Source organism: Vicugna pacos, chromosome 3 (genome assembly GCF_048564905.1).
Source record: "Vicugna pacos chromosome 3, VicPac4, whole genome shotgun sequence".
In the NCBI taxonomy this organism is placed as follows: domain Eukaryota; kingdom Metazoa; phylum Chordata; class Mammalia; order Artiodactyla; family Camelidae; genus Vicugna; species Vicugna pacos.
The window spans coordinates 27,803,980-27,826,913 of record NC_132989.1 but is presented as its reverse complement, the minus strand read 5'-3'; the positions used below and the strand labels follow the sequence as shown (position 1 = coordinate 27,826,913).

Sequence of the window (22,934 nt, the reverse complement as noted above, 5' to 3'; positions counted from 1 at the left end):
GATCATTTCTTTCTTCCCTTGCTTGGGAAAGAATTACAAATTATTTCTTGACTATTTACTAAGCAGCCACTGGGTTCTAGGCCCTCTTTCAGGCCTGGGGACAAAGCAGTGAACAAGTAGATCATCTTCTCACCCTCCTAGGGCTCACAATTAAGATAAATAGTTTTAAAAAGCAATTCCAGGGACGGGGGAGGGTAGAGCCCAGTGGTAGTGTGTGCTTAGCATGCATGAGGTCCTAGGTTCAATCCCCAGTACCTCCATTAAAAAACAAATAAATAAACCTAATTACCTCCCCCCACAAAAAAACAAAAGAACAAACAAAATAAAACAAAAAAAGCAACTGCAACAGAGAAGGGGAAGTATAGGCACCTTGGGAGCATCCAGCAAGGGAAACACAACCTTGCCTGAGACAGTCAGGGAAATCCTCCCATACAAAGTGGTACCTAAGCTGAGGTTGGAAGGACATCACTCCTTTGCCAGCGGGTGCCAAGGGCAGAGGCTGGCTTAACGGCTGCCCCACTGCTGGCCACTGGTCCTCTGCAGTCTGTAGGGCTGTGGGCAGGACATATCCATATGGTCAAGGCCATGGTGCATGCACTTGTCATGAGCACATATCTATAAACAGCCCAGGTTCTCTCAGTACACATGCCCAGAATTCACAAGACCCTCAACCTGTCCCATCTCCCCAGGCTGTGTCACTGGGGAACTGGAAACTGGTGTCCATGTGACCACATGGTTCCTAAGGCTGACCACTTCTCAGTGTAGCTTGCCTATGTATTTACTCCATGCCTTAATTTTCTTTTATGCAACAATCACATTCACTGATTTAGACGGATCAAGGAAATACTAAAAGGAAAAAAAGCAATTATTATTGTTTCCAAGGAGCTGCAGTAAATCCAGTGAGGCCCATTTCAAATGACATCTGCACTGGCTTTGATGAATAGATAGAGACAAAAGAGTATGGAAAAAGTAGAGGAGACTATAAACTCCCACTTTGGAGGCAATTACCTGGGTTCAAGCTCTGATTTTACCAGTGCTGTCACTGTGACCTTGGGAACACCACTGAAGTGCTCTGTACCTCAGTTAACTCATTTGTAAAGACCCTGGTTATAGCTTCACAAGGCAGTGGTGAAGGTTAAACAGCATCATACCTGAGACATGCTTAGCGCAGAGCCTGGTACTCAACAAGGGCTCAAAAAGGTAGTTGCTTAGCATTAGTGTTGGTGTTAGTATTACTGTATTGCAGCCTGACCTGGGAGTACTAATGAAGGAGATGGTGTCACTATTTTCTTGGGTGAGAAAGTATCAAAAGTGGTATCCAGTGCATGCACAATACCTAATCTATAATATTTACTAATCATTTCTTAGAACTGGTTTAAACAAAATACAATGCTCTAGTGTATAAAAATAACTGTTATTAAGGGATTTGAATAGCTTCTTCATGAACTTTTGTATTGTCCTAAAGTTTGCATTATTTGCTTCATTTAATAATGTAAGACATCTGATCACTTCTTATTAACTTATCCTCATTCATTCAGTCATTCATTCATCATTTATTCAACAAATGTTTGTTGGATCCCTATCAGAGAGACATTTGTTCAAAGTAGACATCCATAAATGCTTGTTGAATTTAAAATATAATTATATTTTAAAAATAGTCATATATATGCGTTTGATTATATTTATAAAATATTGAGTTTACTTTGCTTGATCCCTGAAAAAAATTATCTATAACCAAGAAATTTTTTAAAACTTTTACAAGAGTGTATATATAATATATACATTTTTTTTTAAATGGAGGTACTGGGGATTGAACCCAGGACCTCGTGCATGCTAAGCACACACTCTACTTCTGAGCTACACCCTCTCTCCCCCTATAGCCAAGAAATTTTTACTTTTGAGGATTGCTTCAGAAATTTTTCATTCCATTAAACCTCCCAGACTTCTCAAAAGGTGAGGGGGAAAACTCAAATTCCTTGTTGAGTGCAATGCTGTAAATAGATAAGTTCACTAAATATCCATTTTCATTCCTAAAACACAAGCAACTCTCTTTTGCATCTAATCCTCAATTTTTACCTACTTTACTTTTTCATTTACAGTTGAAAGTCTCCGAAGCAATATTCCTTTTTGCCAGATCACTGTGGATATGTTCACTCTATGGCTAATCACTTTTGAGTTTAACAAAGTCACACTGGAATCTGAATTTGTACAACTTTTCTCCAAATCTGACAATGATAGAGTACACACACCCTTTGAAGGTATACACTATGGAAAGAGCTAGAAATATGATAGCCCTGTTAAAATGCCTCCCTGAAGAAAAAAATCTATAGGTTGACAAGTTTCATTGCTCTTAATTTTTATGCCCACGTTTTGAAAATGCTGCAATGGGTAGGCTATGCAAAAAGGTAGTGTTTTAAAGCACCGAGAGAGTTAGAAGAGGAAGGCAAAATTTTGAATGCATCTCATTCACAGTTCCAAAGCCCAGGGGAGCTTCGTGAGGCTGTGCCAGGAGAGCCTCCCTGGGGTCACCCAGCTCATGCTACCAATGCTGCATGTACTGGCCATGGGGCAGGGTCACTGTTCCACCCTCAACTCAGTGGTTTAATTACTTGACTGTCTGCATTCAGGAGGCCTTGGCACACTGTCCAAGACAAAAATATAAAACCATCATGATTTAGGATCATGAGTACATGTAATTAGAAGATACCCATGGGCATTATGCAGAGTAGAAAAAAGCCAATCTCAGTTACATACTGTACAATTCCATTGATACAGTGTTCTCAAAGTGAGAAAAGTATAGTGAGAGAAAACAGATCAGAGGTTTCCAGGGCTAGGGGAAGGATGCGGTTATGAGGGGGTGATGTGAGAGAGTTTCTCTGTAGTGATGGAACAGTTCTGTGTCCTGATTGTGGAGATGCTTACTCAGTCTACATATGTGATAAAATATCATAGAACCACACACACACGCACACACACACACGCACACACAAGACTGCATGTGAAAACTGGTAAAATCCAAATAGGTCTGTAACTGAGTTAAAAAGTACTGCCCCAATACCGTTTTCCTGTTTTTGACCATGTATTATGGTAGTGTCATTATCATTGGAGGAAGCAACATTAAGGATACATGGGAACTCTAGGCACTATTTTTTGCAACTTCTTGTGAGCCTTAAACTGTTTCTTTTTAATTTGTAAAGATATCAATGGGCCATTCTTCACCAATACCTTTTTGTTGGGCCAAGACAAGAGCTTTTATCATTTGAGAAAGAGGTGTTAGCACATGCCTTACCTACGCCACTGACAGCATGAGGAGAGTGGTACTTAGCTCTCATATACAGTGTTTTGATACCATGGCCTGCCTGTCTGCCATCATTGAACTATGTAGGAGTTAAGTCTGAAAGGGGATTTTTCCTGTGACTTCACTGTACGCTAGAGAAGTTGGAGCAGTGAGACTTTTAAAGCCAGAAGTGCTCCAAAACCTGCTGTGGGCTAGAGTCATGCCTTGAGGCAGCTCGGCAGGCAGCCAGGGCAAATGTAAACAGCAGAGCTGTCCCCAGGCCTCTGACGCCTGCAGCAAGCCAGGGAGACCAACCAGGAGATGAGGGCTCAGGAAGCCACGTTGTGCTTCTGAATCAAGCTGGGATGCTCAGCCTGGAGAGAAGGTGTGGAGCCACGTGTGTATGTGGGGAAGTATCACCTGGCCGCTATAAGCAAATATCTACAGGGCTGTTGTGTAGGGGATAGATCAGACTTGCCCTCTGTTATTAACCCTGAGGGCAGGTCTCCTACCTGTAGGTAGAAGCAAGACGAAAGCAGGTTTCAACTCAATATAGAAAGCTGCCCAACAGACCTTCTTTGACAGGTAATACGCTCCCAGATACTGGAAATATTTGAACAGAGATCAAATGACCACCTGTCGAGGATGCTGTAAGGGGTCCCAAAGAAGGGTTTCCATCCCACTCCAAGGAGACGACACCAACAGTGAAGACACGGGAAGGAGGGGACCCTGATCTGAAGATGGGATTCAGCGCAACTCCTCCCTTTTAATTTTTCAAACTCTATTCTTACATATCTGCTTCCCTAAACCCATTAACTCATCGGGGGTTCATCATGTCCACAAATAAATCTCATCTCCTCAGCAGATCCCCAGGCCCATGGTTAAGAGAGACACCGCCTGCTCTGTTGCTTCTTTCCCCACAGAGTCTGGCTGAGGTGGATGCAGTAGGGAAGCTCTGGAAACATCTGAAGCCAGGTGAATGATAGCTTTGGTACACCTGAAGCAGGAAGCCAGCCCGGCTGCCCGCTGAAGTCCTCCTGTGCTGAGAGTCCATATATTTTATGACCTCAGAGTGCTTCCTGGCACAGACTCCCCACAATGGTGATTCATTTCTCCTTTGCAGCTTTGTCAGTATTTGGGTTTTCGACTTAGTTCGCAATGAACCAGCTATCATAGTTATAGCTCCCTAGGAAATGCCATACAGTAACTCTGTCAGGGTTTTTATTTGCTTGGACAAATCGTTTTATTTCAGCAAGGTGTTTTATTAGCTTAGAGAGTCATGAATCACTTCAAAGGTAGATGAAAGATGACCCAATACACACAATTTTATACGAGATGTTTTTTCTACTAAAGATCATGTCTCCTTGATTAGGGCTGCGATTAATTTAATTTCATGCAAATTATGAAAACGGAATCACATCAGCATACCCATGCACCCAACCTGGCCAGAGCTAAAAGGTTGACTCCAATGCCCAGCTGGTTACCACCAGTCAGGAAATCTGTCATCAACACACAGGGTTATAATGGTCCTAAACAAAGCAGATCAAGGCTGAAACATATGCCCTCCTGGACCCAAGCTACATCAATGATGAAGACTCCACAAAGTAAGAGAGTGGCTTTGAGAAAGGAGTTGTATTAGCTAGGATAGGCTCTGCAATGCTGCAGTAACACCAAAGCCCTTAAATCTCCAAGGCTTAACCCATCAAACGTTTATTTCTCATTCTCATCAGGTTTCCACTGAGGTTTGGTCAGGCCACATTTCACTGTGACTAGGAATCAATCCTGTCCTCTTCCATCTTGGTACAGCAGGAAGAGGAGAGGGAACAAAGAACTCCACTCACTTTTTTTTCCTTCCTTCCTTCTTTCCTCCCTCCCTCCCTCCCTCCCTTCCTTCCTTCCTCCCTCCCTCCCTTCCTCCCTCCCTCCCTTCCTTCCTTTCTTCCCTCATTCTGCAGTTTTAGATTCACAGCAAAATTGAGGGGAAGGTACAGATATTTCTCATATATACCTCCTACCCACACCCTCCAACGTGCATAGCCACTCCCATTATCAACATCCCCCACCATAGTGGTACCTTTGTTACAGCTGATGAACTTACATTGACACAGCATGATCACTCAAAGTTCATATTTTACTTTCTGGTTCACTCTTGATACTGGACATTGGATGGGTTTGGATAGTTGCCTAATGACATGTATTCATTATTACCATATTATACAGAATATTTTCATTGCCCTAAAAATCCTGTGTGCTCTACCTATTCACCTCTCGTCTCCAATCCCTGGCAAACACTGATATTTTTCTTTCTTCATTGTTTTGCCTTTTCCAGAACATTATATAGTTGAGATCATACAATATGTATCCTTCTCAGATTTTAGAAATATGCATTTAAAGCTCCTCCTTGTCTTTTCATGGCTTGATACTTCATTCCTTTTTTAGTGCTGATTAGTATTCCATTGTCTGGATGTATCATAGTTTATCCATTCACCTACTAAAGGACATCTTGGTTGCTTCCAAATTTTGTCAATTATGGATAAAGTCTCTGTAAACACATGTGTGCAGATTTTTATGTAGACATAAGTTTTCGACTCCTTTGCGTAGATGCCAAGGAGTGTGATTGCTAGATTGTATGGTAAGAGTATGACAGTTCTGTAAGAAACTGCCAACTCTTCCAAGATGGCTGTATCATTCTGCACTCCCACCAGCAACGAATGAGAGCTCCCATTGCTCTACATCCTTACAGCATTTGGTGCTGCCAGTGTTCCAATTTCGGCCATTATAATAGGTGTGTAGTGGTACCTCACTGTTGTCTTAATTTCCCTGATGACATTCACCCACTTTTAAGTGCCTGGAGGAAGTGACACTGCTTTTATTCACAGTCCACCAGCCAGAACTAGGCATAGCCAGGACCTGACAGCAAAGTCTAAGAAACACAGTGGAACACTTGGGTGCTCAGGAAACACAAGATGTCTCTGCTGCAGGGCTTAACTCCCTGAGAATGGCTTTCTTAGCACCTACCTTCCACCTTAATCTGTCACCGTGGGACCCAGATCTGTTCTAGTGTGCATGTGGGACTGGGAAAACAGCCTCAATTCTGTGACTGAAGAAGAACTGGGACCCACAGCTCAGGAAGTCTCTTCTGGAAGCAAAAATCAGGAGTTAGATGTGTTGGACCTGGGAACAGCTGGGTTGATCTGGAGCACACAGCAGAGGGTGCTGCAAGGATCTCTTCCTCCTCCTCTGCATTCACATCTGACAACAGCCAGCCAGCAAGGAAATGCAGAGGAAGTGAGCACCATCATGGCTCTGCACGGCCCTTAGCTCCCTTTGCTCAAGGAGGCAGCTCTGCTTGAAGCTGGCAGAGCTGGGCTGCGGTAGAATCTGAGAGCACCGCACACCTGGCTACGCGGGACTGTGGCAGCTCAGGTGTGCTGTTTTCCCCAGACCCTGACCCCCTGGCTTAATATCAGTCAAAGTCCCCATCGGAAAGTCGGGATTGGGAGTGTCCTACATGTCATATCTCTTGTGCCAATTACAAAAAAAAAAAAAAAGAAGAAGAATATAATCACTAAAGAAATAGCTTGTAAGATGCAGAAGAATCTCATCTGCACAAGAACCAGCCAAGCTGCTCTGACATTACATTACACCACTATGGAATTCGCCATAAAGCATCTGCAATCCAAAGAATCATTTCAGTGAACAAAATGCTTTTTTTTCTTCCAAGTCCTATTTTAATTAGAAAATTGATGGAAAATCTAGAACTACCTCCCTATAGCTAGTTTCAAAAAAAATCTGTGTGGAATCCTTGAAAATATTGGTGAATTATGAACGAAATTGAACTCTGATACTATTCTCCTATTTTATTGCTCCCTATTACCTGAAAAGCCTCCAAACACTGTATTTCTATAGCTCAGAATAAGGATGTATTTTCCCTCTTAGAATCTGTAGGTATTCTAATTATATGTAAATCAGCTCACAGAAATAAATATCTATGGTTAAAGGACATTTAAAATGTTAAAAGATTTTTCTCAACTGTTCACTGTTATAAAAAAAAAACTCTATTTTCAGAATCCTGATAGTTCTAACCCTTTTTCATCACTGCACAGAAGCAACAGCTCATGCCATGCCGTTGTCCTGGGCTGTTCTCCTGAAACACCTCAAGTGGGAACCACAGTTTGAATAGGATTTTGAGACAAGTCTATGTAAGTCGCCTTTTCTTAACATTGAAAATGTTTCCCTTTTATTCGGAGTCACACAATTGGACAAAGAAACTGAATAGAAATTAAGAAAACTGTTCCTATATTGAAAAAGATTTCTTAAGTATTGTCCTTTATGTGCTGAAAACATTGCCACAGATGTATGTTTAAAGCATCGTGATTTCCCTGATATCTGCACTGTATTCTGTTCTAGTCCCCTGGCCATAAACACCACCAAAATGCTAATGATTCCCCTTTCTGTGTCCACCTTGGACTTCTCGACTCACATAGCCAAGTACTGATTTAATGCCTGCACTTGGTTATTGCATAGGCGTTGAAAGCATGTCTGAAACCTAATCCCTGATTGTCTGCAAACCTGCCCCTCCCCCACTTTCTCCTTCTCAGCAAAGGGTGGCACTGCTCTTCTGGCTTCTCAGGGCAAAAGCCTTGCAGTTATCCTTGATTCTGCTCTTTCTCTCACAGTCTACTTTCAATCCATCAGCAAAGTCCTATTGGCTCACTCTTCAAAAATTTGTCCAGAATGTGACCATTTGTTACCACCTCCACCATTATTACTCTGGTCCAAGCCACCATCATCACTTGCCTACATTTTTGCACTGGTCTTGTCCCTGATTCTGACCTTGTCCTCCTACAGTCTAATCTGAACACCACAGCTAGAATGATCCTTTGAAAACATGAAGAGAATCATGTCACTTCAATGCTCTAAACCCTCCATGGCCCCCTATATCACCCAGTGTCAAAGCAGAGTCCTTAAAATGGCCCATAAAACTCCCTTTGGTCTCAATTTCTACATTTCTCCCCCGACTCACTCAGCTCCAGCTGAAGGCATTTGTTTCTCAAATCTACCAGGCCTGTTTCCACCACAGGACCTTTGCACTGGCTGCTCCTTTGCTGGGAATGCTCTTTCCCAGATATCTGCAAGGCTCTTGCTCCAGTATCATCCTGATGACTGCAGCTGCAGCATCCTCCCTCCTAGCCTGCCCTCCCTTCCCCACTGCATCTTCCTTCATATTACTTGTCATCTAACATACTTTATATTCTACTTTATTATCTTTCTCTTCTCCTAGAATATAAACTCCACCAGGTCAGAGGTTTTTACCTGTTTTGTTCACTGCTTTGTCCATCCATTTAGAAACAATACCTGCCACACAATAGACACTTACGAAGTATTTGTTGAATGAATGAATGAATGAATGAAAGAAATTTTATTCAGTAGTGACTCAATGCGTTTGGGTAAATTAGAGACTCATTCTCACCTTTCATGCCTCTAACATTCCTCATTTATACATTTGTGACACATGAGCCCATGAATGGCTAAGGGACTCCTTGTGACAGGACCAGCAGGTGCTAAGCTTGTAAGTGAAATTTAAAGATCATTTTCAACATCAGAATGTACTCATAGGCTTCACGCTGGAATTTCTTAGCTGGGCCCACTGGGTCAGTCACCGTAGGCACCTCGATGAACTGGGGTGGGGGTCTGCACAAGTCCGTCACATCTGAGGTATCCCCAGAAGTCATCATGCCAGAAGACAGAACTGAAGGGTCAGAGGGTAGGGGTGATTCTGAAGAGGGCCACATGGATGTGAGTAGATCAGACTTTCTCCAACAAATTCATCTGGTCAGAGGAGGGTTATAAGTAAAAATGCGGATTTGTTTCACTAAATGCTAGTATACCTGCAGACAGGTGCACAAAGAGGTGAGAAGCACCTTTTCCCTTCCACCACAGGTATCACATAGCTCCACCTCCTCCAGGCTCAGTAAGCTGCAGGAACAAACTAGTCTGTGAGCCCAAGAGACACTCCCAGGGAACTTCCAAAACATTTAAGAAGGGCTGAGGGCCCAAGCAGCTGGGGACTCACAAGACAATCTGGCATTCGAGTTATGCTGCTAACAAGATCTCATCAGTAGCCAAAGACTGGCCAGGCCTGGGGATGCTCAGGCCCCTCTTGGGTGACCTCACCAGTTCTGCTGGGTCCTGGATGTGCTGCCTCATGGCCTCATCAAGCCGGAGGTAAAGCTGCCTGAGGAGGAGTGATTCTTAGGGGCGGGGTAAGTCATCACTAAAATAAATGAGCAGGACCCATGGGGCATGCTGCTTTTAACAAGTCCGGAAAAGTTCCAAGATGGGATGAAATCTAACTAAATATGTCACAAGCAGAAAGGGTAAGGAATGTTTCCAAGTTTCCTTTGCTCTTAAGAAGTGACATTAGGAAGAAAATGAATCTGATGAGGAGGAAAAGGTGAATTATGATATTAAAAATTCATTGCCATTTAGCAAATTTGCCATTAGCATCATAATTCAGGATAGTTTAATAATTAGACACTCACATAGGTGGCATAATTGGCTGCCTCACTGATAGGATTTAAAGAGCACCAGAAAACCCTTCTTTCCCAAATCACTTCTTCACCAGCCTGAGGTTACCTACTAGGGCTGCAGACAGCTGACCCTTTCCGGATTCCTTCTTTAAATACACTTTCCTGTAAGTGGGGGGTGCCAACAAATGGGACCCAGATCTTCCTGGCAAGTGGGTAGAGCAGATGAGAGCCCCAAAGCAAAGACTGAGCATGGGAAGTGGGGCTCCAGGCGGCCACCTGGCACCCTGGGAGGCTTGTCCTCTGTGAGTGCGTCTACACACTGACCTGTTCCTGCTGAAAACAAAAGTGCTCGGGAGGACAATGCCTTCTGTAAAGAATACAGGAGAGATGCCAGGAGGTGTGCAGCAGGATAGCCTTCAGCCCGGAAACAGTCCTGCCATGGTCTGGGTTAGGAAGGGCTGGGGTGTGCCCTGACCTCTGAGCATCTCCACCTGACAGTACCAGTCAGGGCACATCTGAAGACTCACTAGGCCCCCTGCCTCCCTTCAGTCAGGTTCCTACTGAGCCTCTGGAACAAGTAAAGGATCCTTTTATGATATGATCTCAGATATCCACACTCACGCTTTGCTGACAAGGCAAGTCCAGAGGAGATAAGCCCCAGCTGAAGCAATAATTCTGAGGGTCCCAGTGCCTCTTCCTTCAACAATGAGTCTCAGGGAAGGTGAGTTTGTTCCTGGACTACAGCCCCACTCATTCTATGCTCCACACTTATCTCCCCAGCGCAACTAGAGGGACTTCTGAAGTGCTAGGCTGAGCTTCTCTGCTTTCTCAGTTTAAAAGTCATCAATAGCTCCCCAGCAACCTCAAGGAAAAGGCCCACATCCTGGCCTGGTATACAGAGTTGCACAAGGTCTGGGTGCGGCCCATTCTCAGGAGTCTCCACCACACTCCCACACAGCTCCTGTGTCCAGCCACAAGCACAGCTCCTGAAATGCCCACACTACTGAGGACCTGTGTGCTCTCCTATGCCAACCACACCCTTCTCCATCTTGGGCTCCCAGTCGTTTGAGCTGCAGCCTAGGTCCTGCTCCCAGAAGGATGGGATAGGAAAAGGGGGTGGGGACAGAGTGAGTTAAATGCAAGAGAGTTTGATTTTTACTAAGATTCTGCTGTTTCTCTTTAATAAACATTCCTCATATTGTTGCAAGCCTTTGCTTACTTTCTAAAGTTCTGAAAAACTTAATCTTGACAACTTTTATCAGTATTCTTCACCTTTATAAAGGAGTAGGTTTTCTAGGCCCTTACTCTGCCAGTACAGAAGCAATCTCACCAGTGAGCTGGTTTTTGACAAAGGTGCAAAGGCAAATCCCTGGTTAAAAGGTAGTCTTTCTGCAAATGGACTGGAACAATTACGTATTCATATTAAACCAATCAACAAATAAAAGCAAAAAGAACTTTGATCCATACCTTGTACCATACAAAAAAATAAGCCAAAAGGATCATAAAACCTCATGTAAAATCTAAAGCTACAAAATTTCTAGAAGAAAACATTTCTAGAAGAGAAGGCAGAGCAGGCATCTAGGGATTGTGGGGCTGAGGTCCCTCCGGAGCTGCGCTGTGGGGCTCAGGAGAGAGCTGGCTGCTGCCTCCCATCGAAGGTCCCTGAAGAATCGACTCAAAGCAGGCACAGTAGGGTAGTCATGAGCATACATGAGGCAACTCCAGCCTTCTCTCTGTGGATTAGGAGCCTAGGAAGTCACCTGGAACAGGTGCAGCCCCAGACAGGGCCAGCGGGGGGCCCTCCCGTGGAAGGGGCGCCTCCTCCAGGCTCCACCACCCCGGCTGATTCTCACTGCCGATCTTCCTCCCCTCAAACTAGGATGGCTTCTCAGCACTCCTGTCACTCCAACTTTGTCAACAAAAATAACCAGTATCAGCTGAGTAATCAATTCACATCCTCAATCTGACATCTCAGGATGTCCACTGGCCACTGTGGATTCAAATTCAACTCATCTGCCTCCACTTTGAACTCTCCAATTTAGGTGACTTTTCCAGATACCAAACTTTAATTCTATGCAAATTAACAAATGCTTATCTGGGGCTTATTATGTGCACAGAGCTATGGACATATTTATGGAAATAAATAAAACATCCTCTCTGCCTCCTGGGACTCAAAAACCTAGTAAAGGAGAAAGATTTAAGTAAAAGGAGCCTTAATGCAAAGCCAAGTTTGATAAGGGCTATATTAGAGAGACAAAGGCAACAAAAAAAACAGGATGAGCAAGATTGAAGCCCTCCAAGTTCCTCTTAGCGCCAGGACTTACTTATCTGTGTGTTTTTTGACTATAATTTTTCTACAGTGCAATTCTTACTGGTTTTGCCTCAATAATGAGCAGCCTTAGGAACATTATTAAACATTTGTACTCACTATAACAGTAATTACAGGACAAGGCAGGGCTACAGCAACAACAGAGACCCCACTGTAGGACTGGTGGTGGCCTACAGGAGACTCCAGGAGGCTACATTGTCTGCGGGGACATCAGTCTCCCTCAGTGAGTGAAGGGCTTGCACATTGCTGTCTGTGGACCATTGCTTCTATCCTGCTAACTTCTATCACACACAACGATCTTGATACTGAGGGCTCTTCTGCCTTCCCACTAAGTAAAACGCATCACTTGGATAATAACTTGCCCCTCCATGAGATTTTTTCCCCCACCCACTTCAAAGCTTTTGACTATCTTCTTAATGCTGGAGGTCACCGCAATCCTGGCCTGCAGGTACAGGGGGGTTGTAGGGTTATCATTTCTACTACTACTGGTCAGCCTGAGGATCCACGCTTCACACAAAGTACCCAGAAGAGGGGAAGGTTCTCTGCATACTGTAATAAATAAGGAAAGCAAAATTTTATTGATTCAGGCCCCATTAAGACAAAAGGAACCTTGACCAATCACAGAGAATGAAGCAGGAAAGATCAAGGAGACATCCAGGGGCAGGGGGGTATAATAAAAACTGCACACATGAACATGAAATAGCAGAGATCTTTCTTGTTCTGCTGCCTGAAATCACAGATGGTTATGTCAGAATGCCACGCCTGGCACACAGTAGGTGCTCAATAAATGCAAATTGAATTCAATTAGAGCAAAATCACATGAGTTGTGCGGGTAAAGAAAAAGAGAACCTGCTCATAGGTATCAGGGTAGAAAATTAAATACTCTTCTCAACATAAGCTGGCAGATTTCTCATTATAATCACATATTCATTAATTTAGCCAAGAAATCCATTCACTGCACATTTATTGAGTTCAAGCTATGTTTCAGGCACTAGTCTAGGTACTGGGCTCACTGCAGGGAATAAGTCTGGAGACTGCACTCTAGTGCTGACGCAGACAGTGAGGCAGTAAACTTAAAAATCAGGTTGTAGGGGTGGGAGGTAGTAGAGCACATGCTTAGCATGCACAAGGTCCTGGGATCAATTCCCAGTACCTCTATTTAAAAAAAAAGGTTAAAAAAATCAGATTATGATTTGTTCTATAAAGAAAATGAAACAGTGATGTGGTAGTGTCTGGGGGAGGGGTTAGGTTGCGGGGCCCATGAAGGCCTCTCCAAGAAATGACATTTAAGTGGAGACGTGAAAGATAAGTGGTTCCTTTGCACGAGTTCTAAAGGAAAAGCATTTGTGCAGAAGGAACAGCTTGCACAAAGGGTCTAATGTGAGAAAGAGCTTGGAACAGAAATGGGAACATGGAATAATTTAAAATGTGGGGAGAGTGTTTTTAAATTGACGCTTTTAAAAAGTGATATTTGTTGCCAATGTCACCCAATCTCAGCATGACAGAGTGAGTAGGAGTCACTGATTCTAAAACCACCCACCCATTCATTGCAACCCAGGCACGGCCGGAGGGTATGAGGAAGCTAGACCTTCTGCTTGTCATGGACCTCGGGCAAGCCACTCACCTCCCGGCCCCAATTTCCACCTAAAGAAGGTCAATGCCATTGACCCACAGGAGTGTTTCTGAGGATCAGGTGAGACGATGTGCTGTGTCAATGTTAGAGATGGTAGTCGTCAAGGCCCCGCCCTGTGCAAAGCCTGTTGGCAGGAAGGAGAGGGTCGTGGGCACTGACACAGCTAGAGTGGATCAAGTGAGGGACCATTGCCAGGTCTGGCCTCAGGACTTGAGATTTAACCCTTCCAGGCTGGTTTGAATAAGAAGCCCATCACCATCGCCCTAAATTGGCTGGGGTTGACACAAAAATGAAGAACACACAAAAATTTAAGGTTCAGTGAGCAAAGCCCCCTAATCTCACCTGGGTAGCTCTCAGTGACCAACTCAGCAGAGGGGCAGGAAGGAGCTGCCCCTTGCTGCTGACAGCCTTGGCTCTAGGAAGCCCTGCTGTCTGGCCTCCAGGTCCAGACTCCCTCCAGGACTGCAGAGTCAGCCCCCAGTGAGTCTGACAGGCCCTGGGACCAGCTGGGATGCTCTGGAGCTCTGCCCTTGGTGACTTCCCACTCCAGACACAACCCCTCCCTACCCCAGTCTCCTGGCCAGACTCCAGGGGACTGGGGGATCATCAAATGGATGAACAGATTAGAGTGCTGAATTTTTAGTAGACTAGAGGATACAGAGGCATTTTAGACTCCACAGAAAAACATAATAGTGGGTGAGGGGATTAGTATCTGCTTATCATATCTGTTTGCTAAGAAATATCTTATCCTAAGGATTTTTCAAAAAATGTAACACTAACATCAGTTTGGGAAAATGAGGTTTACTTTTTTGCTTTTCGTTTATTTGTTTGTTTTGCTCTCCTGTAACCCCATGGACTAACACCACCTCTGGGGTTTTTCTAGTTACTCTTCGACCACTTTCAGATGGAGAAAAATTCGAACAATATCTTTTGTTAAGAACACTTGAAATTCCATGTATTCTTAGCTCTCTGAAAGTGATCCTGCTTTTAACAAGATTTTTTTTATTAATTAGCTTCTTTCAAGATTCCAGTTCTTCAAAAACTGCCTTGAAATGAAACTATTCTCCCTGCATTTTTCTTTTTCTTAGAAAAGCCTTCTCCTCAGTCTTAGAAAGAGTTGGATAATAACCAGTTTGGAGTGGAACAGCAAAAAACATTAGTGTTAATATTGCCAATTTTCTGTCACATGAAGATGCATGAACACCATGAGGTTCCGATTTTGACTAAATCTTCAGGCTCAGATGTTTAAAAGATAGATTGTTCTTCTGGCCTTCTTAGGATAAAATTGAGTCAAGTTTGTGTCAGCCTGAAAATTAAATTGTGAATATTGTCATAATGGAAATTTCTTACATTTGCAAGCCAGTCCCTTATCGGGAAGTGCAAGGGAAAAAGGCGTGTATCCCTGTACTTCTCTCTAATTCTGTATTCTGTTTAGTCTTTTGATGTTAATAGTTTAAATTACTCTGAGTACTTTTCCACCACGAGGGCTTTAGCTCTGCTTTCAAACACCTATAGATATAATGATGTGCTTCCCCAAATGCCACGAGAAGTTTTATGAACTCTTTTAGAACCCTTCCCCAGAGAAGGTGCATTTATAGAGGAAAATGTCATGTTTCATTAGTATATTCGTGCTCATACAAATTTAGTCTTCGGAAAAGATAGTGCTTGTAAACCTGAAACCAAAGTTGTCAAATTGTGCTTCTGTTTAAAAGCTGAAATAGAGAATCATTCTCACACATATCAGCATGAATCCATAAAACATTTACTTTCCCCTCAAATAAAAATTCTTCTGCTAAGACATTTTTCCTAGGATACAAATCTAGAGACCAACGTCCTGAGTCCTGGAGATCATTTAGCTGAATTCCATGGGCTCTGGGCAGTTTTATCTATGATTTGGCCCCTGCATGGGTGACGTGGATGTGGAATGAGGAACACCTTTTACCCTCGCTGCCCAGAGACTACACATGAATGACATCCTTGGTCTCCACCCCACTCTGACGTCAGAAGGAGGGGCCCTCTTAGGAACCAGAATAATCTACAGTGGAGAGACCATTAGCTATGGAGCAAAGTGGATTCCATCCACTGCAGACACCAACCAAAGGCTTGGGAAATGTATCCTGCTGGTGATCAGAGTGTGATAAATGGAGATTTACATACTTCATTTCTGATCCTCAGAAAATATTCTCCTCAGGTCTGAGAGCATAGGAAGCAGACAAATATGTGGGAGAGTCTAGCAGAGCACTGAGGTCTACAACCTTGGACTCAAAAGAGAATTCAAATCCCAAATGTGCCACTTGATAGCTTAATGACTTTGGTTGAGTTACCTAATTGTTCCAAGTTTTAATGTCCTCAAAGGGTTATTGTGAGGATTTAGTAAGATGTTTTGTTTACTGAATTATTCCTTCAACAAAGAACCACTGAAAACCAGGGGCTTTTCTAGAGGCCATAGATACAGCAGTGAACAAACCAATAAAGTCCTGACTCTCATGACACTTATATTTTTAACACAAGGAAGCAGATAATAAACAAATGAACAAAGATTATGTTGGGTTGTGGTAAGTACTACGAAGAATATTGTAAAAGGATCACCCTGGCTACTGTGCTGAGAACAAACTCAAGGGAGGCAGAGGTGAAAAACAGGTTAGAGGGATATTGTAATAAATGACGCAAATAGGGCCCAAATTAACAAAATTAGAAATGAAATAGAAATAGCACAGAAATACAATCATAAGAGAATACTACAAGCAAATATGCCAACAAACTTGACAACCTAGAAGAAATGGATAAATTCCTAGAAACATAGAATCTTCCAAGACTGAATCAAGAAGAAACAGACAATATGAACAGACCAGTTACTAGCATTGGAATTGAATCAGTAATCAAAAAACTCCCCAAAAAACCAAAAGTCAAGGACTGGATGGCTTCACAGGGAAATTCTACCAAACATTTAAAGAGGAGTTAATACTTATCCTTCTCAAACTATTCCAAATTGAAGAGAATGGAACACTTCCAAACTCATTCTATGAGGCCAGCATTACCTGGATACCAAAACCAGACAAACACGGTACATAAAAGAAAATTACAGGCCAATATCCCTGATGAACATAGATACAAAAATCCTCAACAAAATATTAGCAAACCAAATGCAACGATGCATGAAAAGGATCATATGCCATGATCGAGTGGGACTTATTCCAGGGACAGAAGGATGTTTCAATATCAGCAAATCCATCAATGTGATACACCACATTAATAAAATGAAGGGTAAAAATCACATGATCACTTCAACAGATGCAGAAAAGCATCTGACAAAATTCAACATCCATGTATGATAAAAATTCTCAACCAAGTTGGCATAGAGGGAACATAACTTGACATAACAAAGGCCATTTATGACAAACCTACAGCTAAAATCATACTCAACAGTGAAAAGCTAAAAGCTTATCCTCTAAGATCAAGAACAAAACAAGGATTCTTCTTCTAATTAACACAGTATTGGAAGTCCTTCCCACAGCAAATAGACAAGAAAAAGAAATAAAAGGCATCTAAATTGGAGCAGAAGAAATAAAACTGTCACTATATGACATGATACTGTGTATAGAAAGTCCTAAAGCATCTACCAAAAAACTATTCGAACTAATAAATGAATTCAGTAAAGTTGCAGGATACAAGATTAATATACCAAAACCTGTTGCATTTCTATACTAACAATAAACTGTCAGAAAGAATACTCAGGAAAACAACCGCTTTTACAATTACAGCTAAAAAAAAATAATAACTAGGAATACATTTAACCAAGGAGATGAAAGATCTGTACTCTGAAAACTGTAAGACATTGAAGAAGGAAATTGAAGATGACACATATAGATGGAAAGATATCCTATGTTTATAGATTGGAAGAATTAATATCATTAAAATGTCCATACTACTCAAAGTGACTACATATTCAGTGCAATTCCTATCAAAATACTCATGATATTTTTCACAGAACTAGAACAGGTAATCCTAAGATTTGTATAGAACCGCAAAAGAATCTGAGTGGCCTAAGTAATTTTGAGAAAAAAAGAACAAAGCTGGTGGCATCATACTCCCTGACTTCAGACTATACTACAAATGTACAGTAATCAAAACAGTATGGTACTAGCACAAAAACAGACACAAGATCAATGTAAAAGAATAGAGAGCCCAGAAATAAAACCATGCATACATGGTCAACTAATCTATGATAAAAGAGACAAGAATATACAATGAAGAAAAGACAGTCTCTTCAATAAGTAGTGTTGGGAAAACTGTGTAGGTATATGTAAAAGAATCAAATTAGAACATTTCCTTACACCATATACAAAAATAAACTCAAAATGGATTAAAGACCTAAAGGTAAGACCTGAAACCATAAAACTCCTAGGCAGTATTTTCTTTGGCATTGGTCTTAGCAATATTTTTTTGGATCTGTCTCCTCAGGCAAAAGAAACAAAACCAAAAATAAACTAATGGGGGAAAATCAAACTAAAAAGCTTTTGCACAATGAAGGAAACTATCAATGAAATGAAAAGACAACCTATCGAATGGGAGAAAATATTTGCAAATGGTATATCATGTAAGGGGTTAATATCCAAAACATAGACAGAAATCCTACAACTCAATATCAAAAAACAAAACAAAAACAACCCCATTAAAAAAAATGGACAGAGAACTTGAATAGACATTTTTCCAAAAAAGACATACAGATGCCAACAGGCACATGAAAAGGTGCTCAACATCACTAGTCATCAGGGAACTGCAAATCAAAATCACAATGAGGCATTGCCTAACACCTTTCAGAAGAGCTACTGTCAAAAAGACAAGAAATACGTGATGGTGAGGATGTGGAGAAAAGGGAACCCTCATACATTGTTGGTGGGAATGTAAATTGGTACAGCCACATCAGAGAAGAATACAAAGATCCCTCCAAAAATTAAGAACAGAGCAACAGTAGATCATACAACAATATGATCCAGTAATTCCAGCCTAGGTATATATCCAAAGAAAACAAAAACACTAATTTGAAAAGATATATGTACCCCAATTTTCATAGCAGCACTATTCACAATAGCTAAGATATGGAAGCAACTTAAGTGTCCAGTAACAGAAGAATGGATAAAGATGATGTGCTATATATACACAATAGAATATTACTCAGCCATAAAAAATAATGAAAATTATCCATTTGCAATAACCTGGATGGACCTTGAGAGTATTATGGTAAATTAAATAAGTCAGATAGAGAAAGACAAATACTGTATGATATCACTTATATGTGAAATCTAAAAAATAAAACAAATTAACATATATAACAAATATAACAAAACAAAAACAGACTCACAGATATAGAGAACTGGTAGTTGCCAAAGGGGAGAAGGGTAGGAGGGGCAAAGTGGGTGAGGGGGATTAAGAGGTACAAACCATTAGGTATAAAATAGATAAGTCACAAGGATGTCATGTAGCCAATTATTTTATAGTAACTTTATATGGAGATAATCTATAAAAATACAGAATTACTGTGTTGTACACCTAAACTAATATAATATTGTAAGTCAACTATACTTCATTTTAAAAAGAAGAAATCACTCAATCAATCAATTGATCAATCAAACAAAAGATAATGATGGCTTTGGGGGTTGGCAGTAGAACATCAGTAGAACACTAGTCAGATTTTGGATTTATTTTGAAGGTAAAGATGATGGCATTTGCTGAAGGCTTGGAGATGGAGTATAAGAAAAATAAAGAAAGCAAAGATAATTCCAAGATTATAGATCTAAGCAGCAACCATATGAGTGTGAGGACCAGTAAGTGGCGTGGGGATGCCTGGGGGAGGGGTAGGTCTGTGTATTAATATGCGGGTTGTGTGTGTGTCCATAGAAGGGAATTAAGAGTTCAGTATTGGACATGTTCATTTTGAGGTGCCTATTTTACATACAAGTGGTGCTATTGAATAGATGGTTGGATATATAAGTTTAGATTTCAGGGCGAGAAGACAGGGATGGAGATACACACTTGGGAGTCATCACTCTATAGAAGGTACACAAAGCCCCAAGACTAGGTGAGATCGCCTGGGGAGGATGTATAGATGCAGAAGAAAACAGAATCAAGGATTAAGGCCTGGATAGGTCAATATTTAGAGGCTGGTGAGAAGAGGAGCCAGCAAAAGGAGGCTGAGAAGAAGTGGCCAGGTGGGGTTAGGGTGGTGGGGACAGAAAATGGGCAACCAAGAGGTATAACATCAGTTATGATCACATCCAGAAAGGGTGGGATCCTGATTTACAGGATTCAGTATATGCTCTGGATCAGCATCCAGCACATGCTACTATCTTCCCCACACTGGAAAACACGGGGCTGGAATCAAGGGGTGGACATGGGAATTTCTCCTCTCATTACAGCTAATAACCCACTCACAGAATTTTTCTTTCCATCCTTGCAGAGACTTTGGTCTCTGCTGGTTCAGAGGTCTTGGAACTTAAGGAAAGAATCTCCACCTAGAGACACAAAAACGATGCCACTGAACTGGAAATTGAGATAGCTCCCTGGCCGTGGGGGCTTCTCCTGCAACTAACAGAGGACTACAGTTCTGGGATTACCAATCCTTCTTCCCAAAATCACATTGCAGCTGCACAGAAGGAGCAGGAAGTACTGTCTAGAATCCAGGGGATTGTCTAGACCACTTCTTGGTACTTCCATGTCCACTGCAAGTTCATGGAAAACTACTGCAACCAAAAAAGGCAAGACCATTGCGGATTAAGACCTTCAAGCATGAAGGTTTGGAATACCCCAGCATTAAAAACCCCAACCAGGTAAGGGCAAAGGAACATAGAAAGGGCAGCAACAGAAAAGAATTGTAAATATCAACTACAGCCTTGTGACCAGTTACAGAAACACAGACTGCTACAGCTTTGTCTGTGTTCTTTCCTGCCTGTTTATATGCATATATAACAACTAATTTCCTCTTCCCATGCTGTTCTTTCCCATATTTGAGCTGAGGAATTATTGGTGGGGATCAACTTCAAATTTTTTATTTGTCTTTACATGACAGATAGTTAAGTAACCATAACTGACTTAAAAGAATAATTAGCTTCACCAGGTACAGATACAGTGACCGTTGAGCTGTCATGCCTCCCCTTTTTAGGAAAAGACCACCTTTGTTTGTACAAAGGATATTTGCACCTTGTTTGCAAAACACACAAGTTGTATGAAAGTTCATAGACGCACATGGCAGGGAGCATGTGGCAGCTGAGCAACCCAAGGGGTAGACCATGCCAGTGAGTAAGCTACTGGCTCTCAGCCCCCAACCCTCTATTCTATATTCTGCTCTGTGATGTCAGCACAAGGACTTGAGATGTTTTCCTTGGCCACCCGGATTCCCACTAGGTTTTCCCTGGAGAGGCACTAGAGGGAAGACAGAAGCAGAGAGGAGGGACTTTCCTGTCCCCATCAGCCTCACCCCAACTGTGGCCTTCAACCAGGCAGTGGCAGTAGATTCCAGCACCACCTGAGCAGTGCCACCCTGCGATGTCTGAGTCTCAAGTCCACAGGCGCCCCTACCCCCAAGCTGCTAGGTCCTGACAGCTTCAACCTCTTTCCTCTGTTCCCCACCCATGGGGTAGTATTGTGGTTACAATCAGTAAAAAATGAAGCCAGCACAACACCTCGTATGCTTTCTGTTTCCCTAACTAGATCCTGACTGGACTCTGGTGGAAGCTGTGATTAACTTCATCAAATACCACTCCAAGGTTGCAGGAGATGAGGATGAGGAATGGACTCTAACCTTTTGCGGTTGAGAGAACAAGAGCTTGGCTCAGTGCTTTCTGCAGAGAAGCATTCAATAAATGAGAGCTGCTACTATTGCTGCTATGATTATTATGACTTTTTTCCATGAGGCAAATTTTGTCTGCCTCACCCCCCCGGCACCATCAAACTGGCCTGCGGCAATCAGACCCAATCCAGCGCCATGGGCTGATGACCAAGTGCCCAGGTGAAGGGAAGACAGAACCGAGATGAGTGTTGGGTATGCTCCTTGTCCCTGGGCACTCGTAGCCTGGGAGAAGAAGAAGCTGGTGATGGGGGTCTGGTGGAGATCCCCAAGAGCCCTCCCCATCCAGAGAGTCACTACGATGCTCAGCATAGAGCCGTGCTCAGAGGTAAGAGTTATTATGGAAAAATGGTAAAGATATACTGCTGGGTCATAAGGACAAAAAACCCAGACAGGGTCTGGAGGAACCCATGTGCAGGCAGCCTTATGCTCTTTCCCTCCCATGAGGGGTCACACAGAGCTCACTCTTCCCTCGGTGTGAAAAAGGCAGAATCATGGGTGAGACATTTCTCCCAAGCATTCCCATTAAGACCAAGGTTGTTATTGGGACTGGTCACACAGACACCCTCTGTCTAGCACATACCAAAATCCCAGACTCCCAGGAGGAAAGCAGTTGTTCAGCATAAACCACACTGTACAAACCGTCTAGGCACAGTGAGCCACATATACCACTTAGGGGAAGTTTCAAATCAGTGCAGGGCACTACTGACCAGCCAAGTTCTCAGATGTCAACCAAGCGCCCACCTGCAGGCACATCTTTCTTAGGATAGCAGTCTCAGGAGAATGCCAACTCCTTCCTGCACAGTGGGAGCCATGCGCCCTCGAGCATCTGAGGACCAGATGCTGGTCTTGTGGTGTTTGTAAGCAACCTCAGTACCCGAACTCTTGAAAAGTTCCAATGACTAGCCCATCACTTGGGCAGCTGAGAGACGACCTCCTGAATACAGGCTCAGAAAGCTGGAAAGTTGGTTGGATTAATCCCAAGCTTCACATGGGAATTCCTGAAAGTAAACTTTCTGGGAGTGCCTGCAAAAAAGGCCATGTCGGTCACTATGAGCAGAGCAGATGTCTGCTCAGGTCCTGAGTGGATGGGAGCTGGCCTTCTCTGCAGGAGCTCTCTGCTCATAGCCCCCGGCCTGCCCTCTTAGTTCCACTTCCCTGGACTACAGTGACAACCTGAGCCCTAGCCTCCCTCTCCCTTCAGCCAGGTATTTCCTCCCTCTGTCCTCCCAAGCAGCCTACCCTGGGGTGACCCCAGTAGGTAAGATACCTGTATGATCATGAATAAGACTTTAATAGAACTCACATAAGTCATGGCG

General features: G+C 42.7%; 1 protein-coding gene and 1 long non-coding RNA gene across 4 annotated transcripts in view; one reads left to right on the top strand and one right to left on the bottom strand.

Annotated features, from left to right (window-relative positions):
- The window catches only part of FSTL4 (follistatin like 4), a 471,313-nt gene that overhangs the window by 411,783 nt on the left and 36,596 nt on the right, over window positions 1-22,934 (bottom strand). The gene's annotated exons all lie outside the window — the stretch shown is intronic.
- LOC140689477 (uncharacterized) lies at window positions 21,208-21,647 on the top strand. Its single transcript, XR_012064466.1, has 2 exons — window positions 21,208-21,361; window positions 21,480-21,647. It is a non-coding gene; the product is annotated as an uncharacterized lncRNA (long non-coding RNA).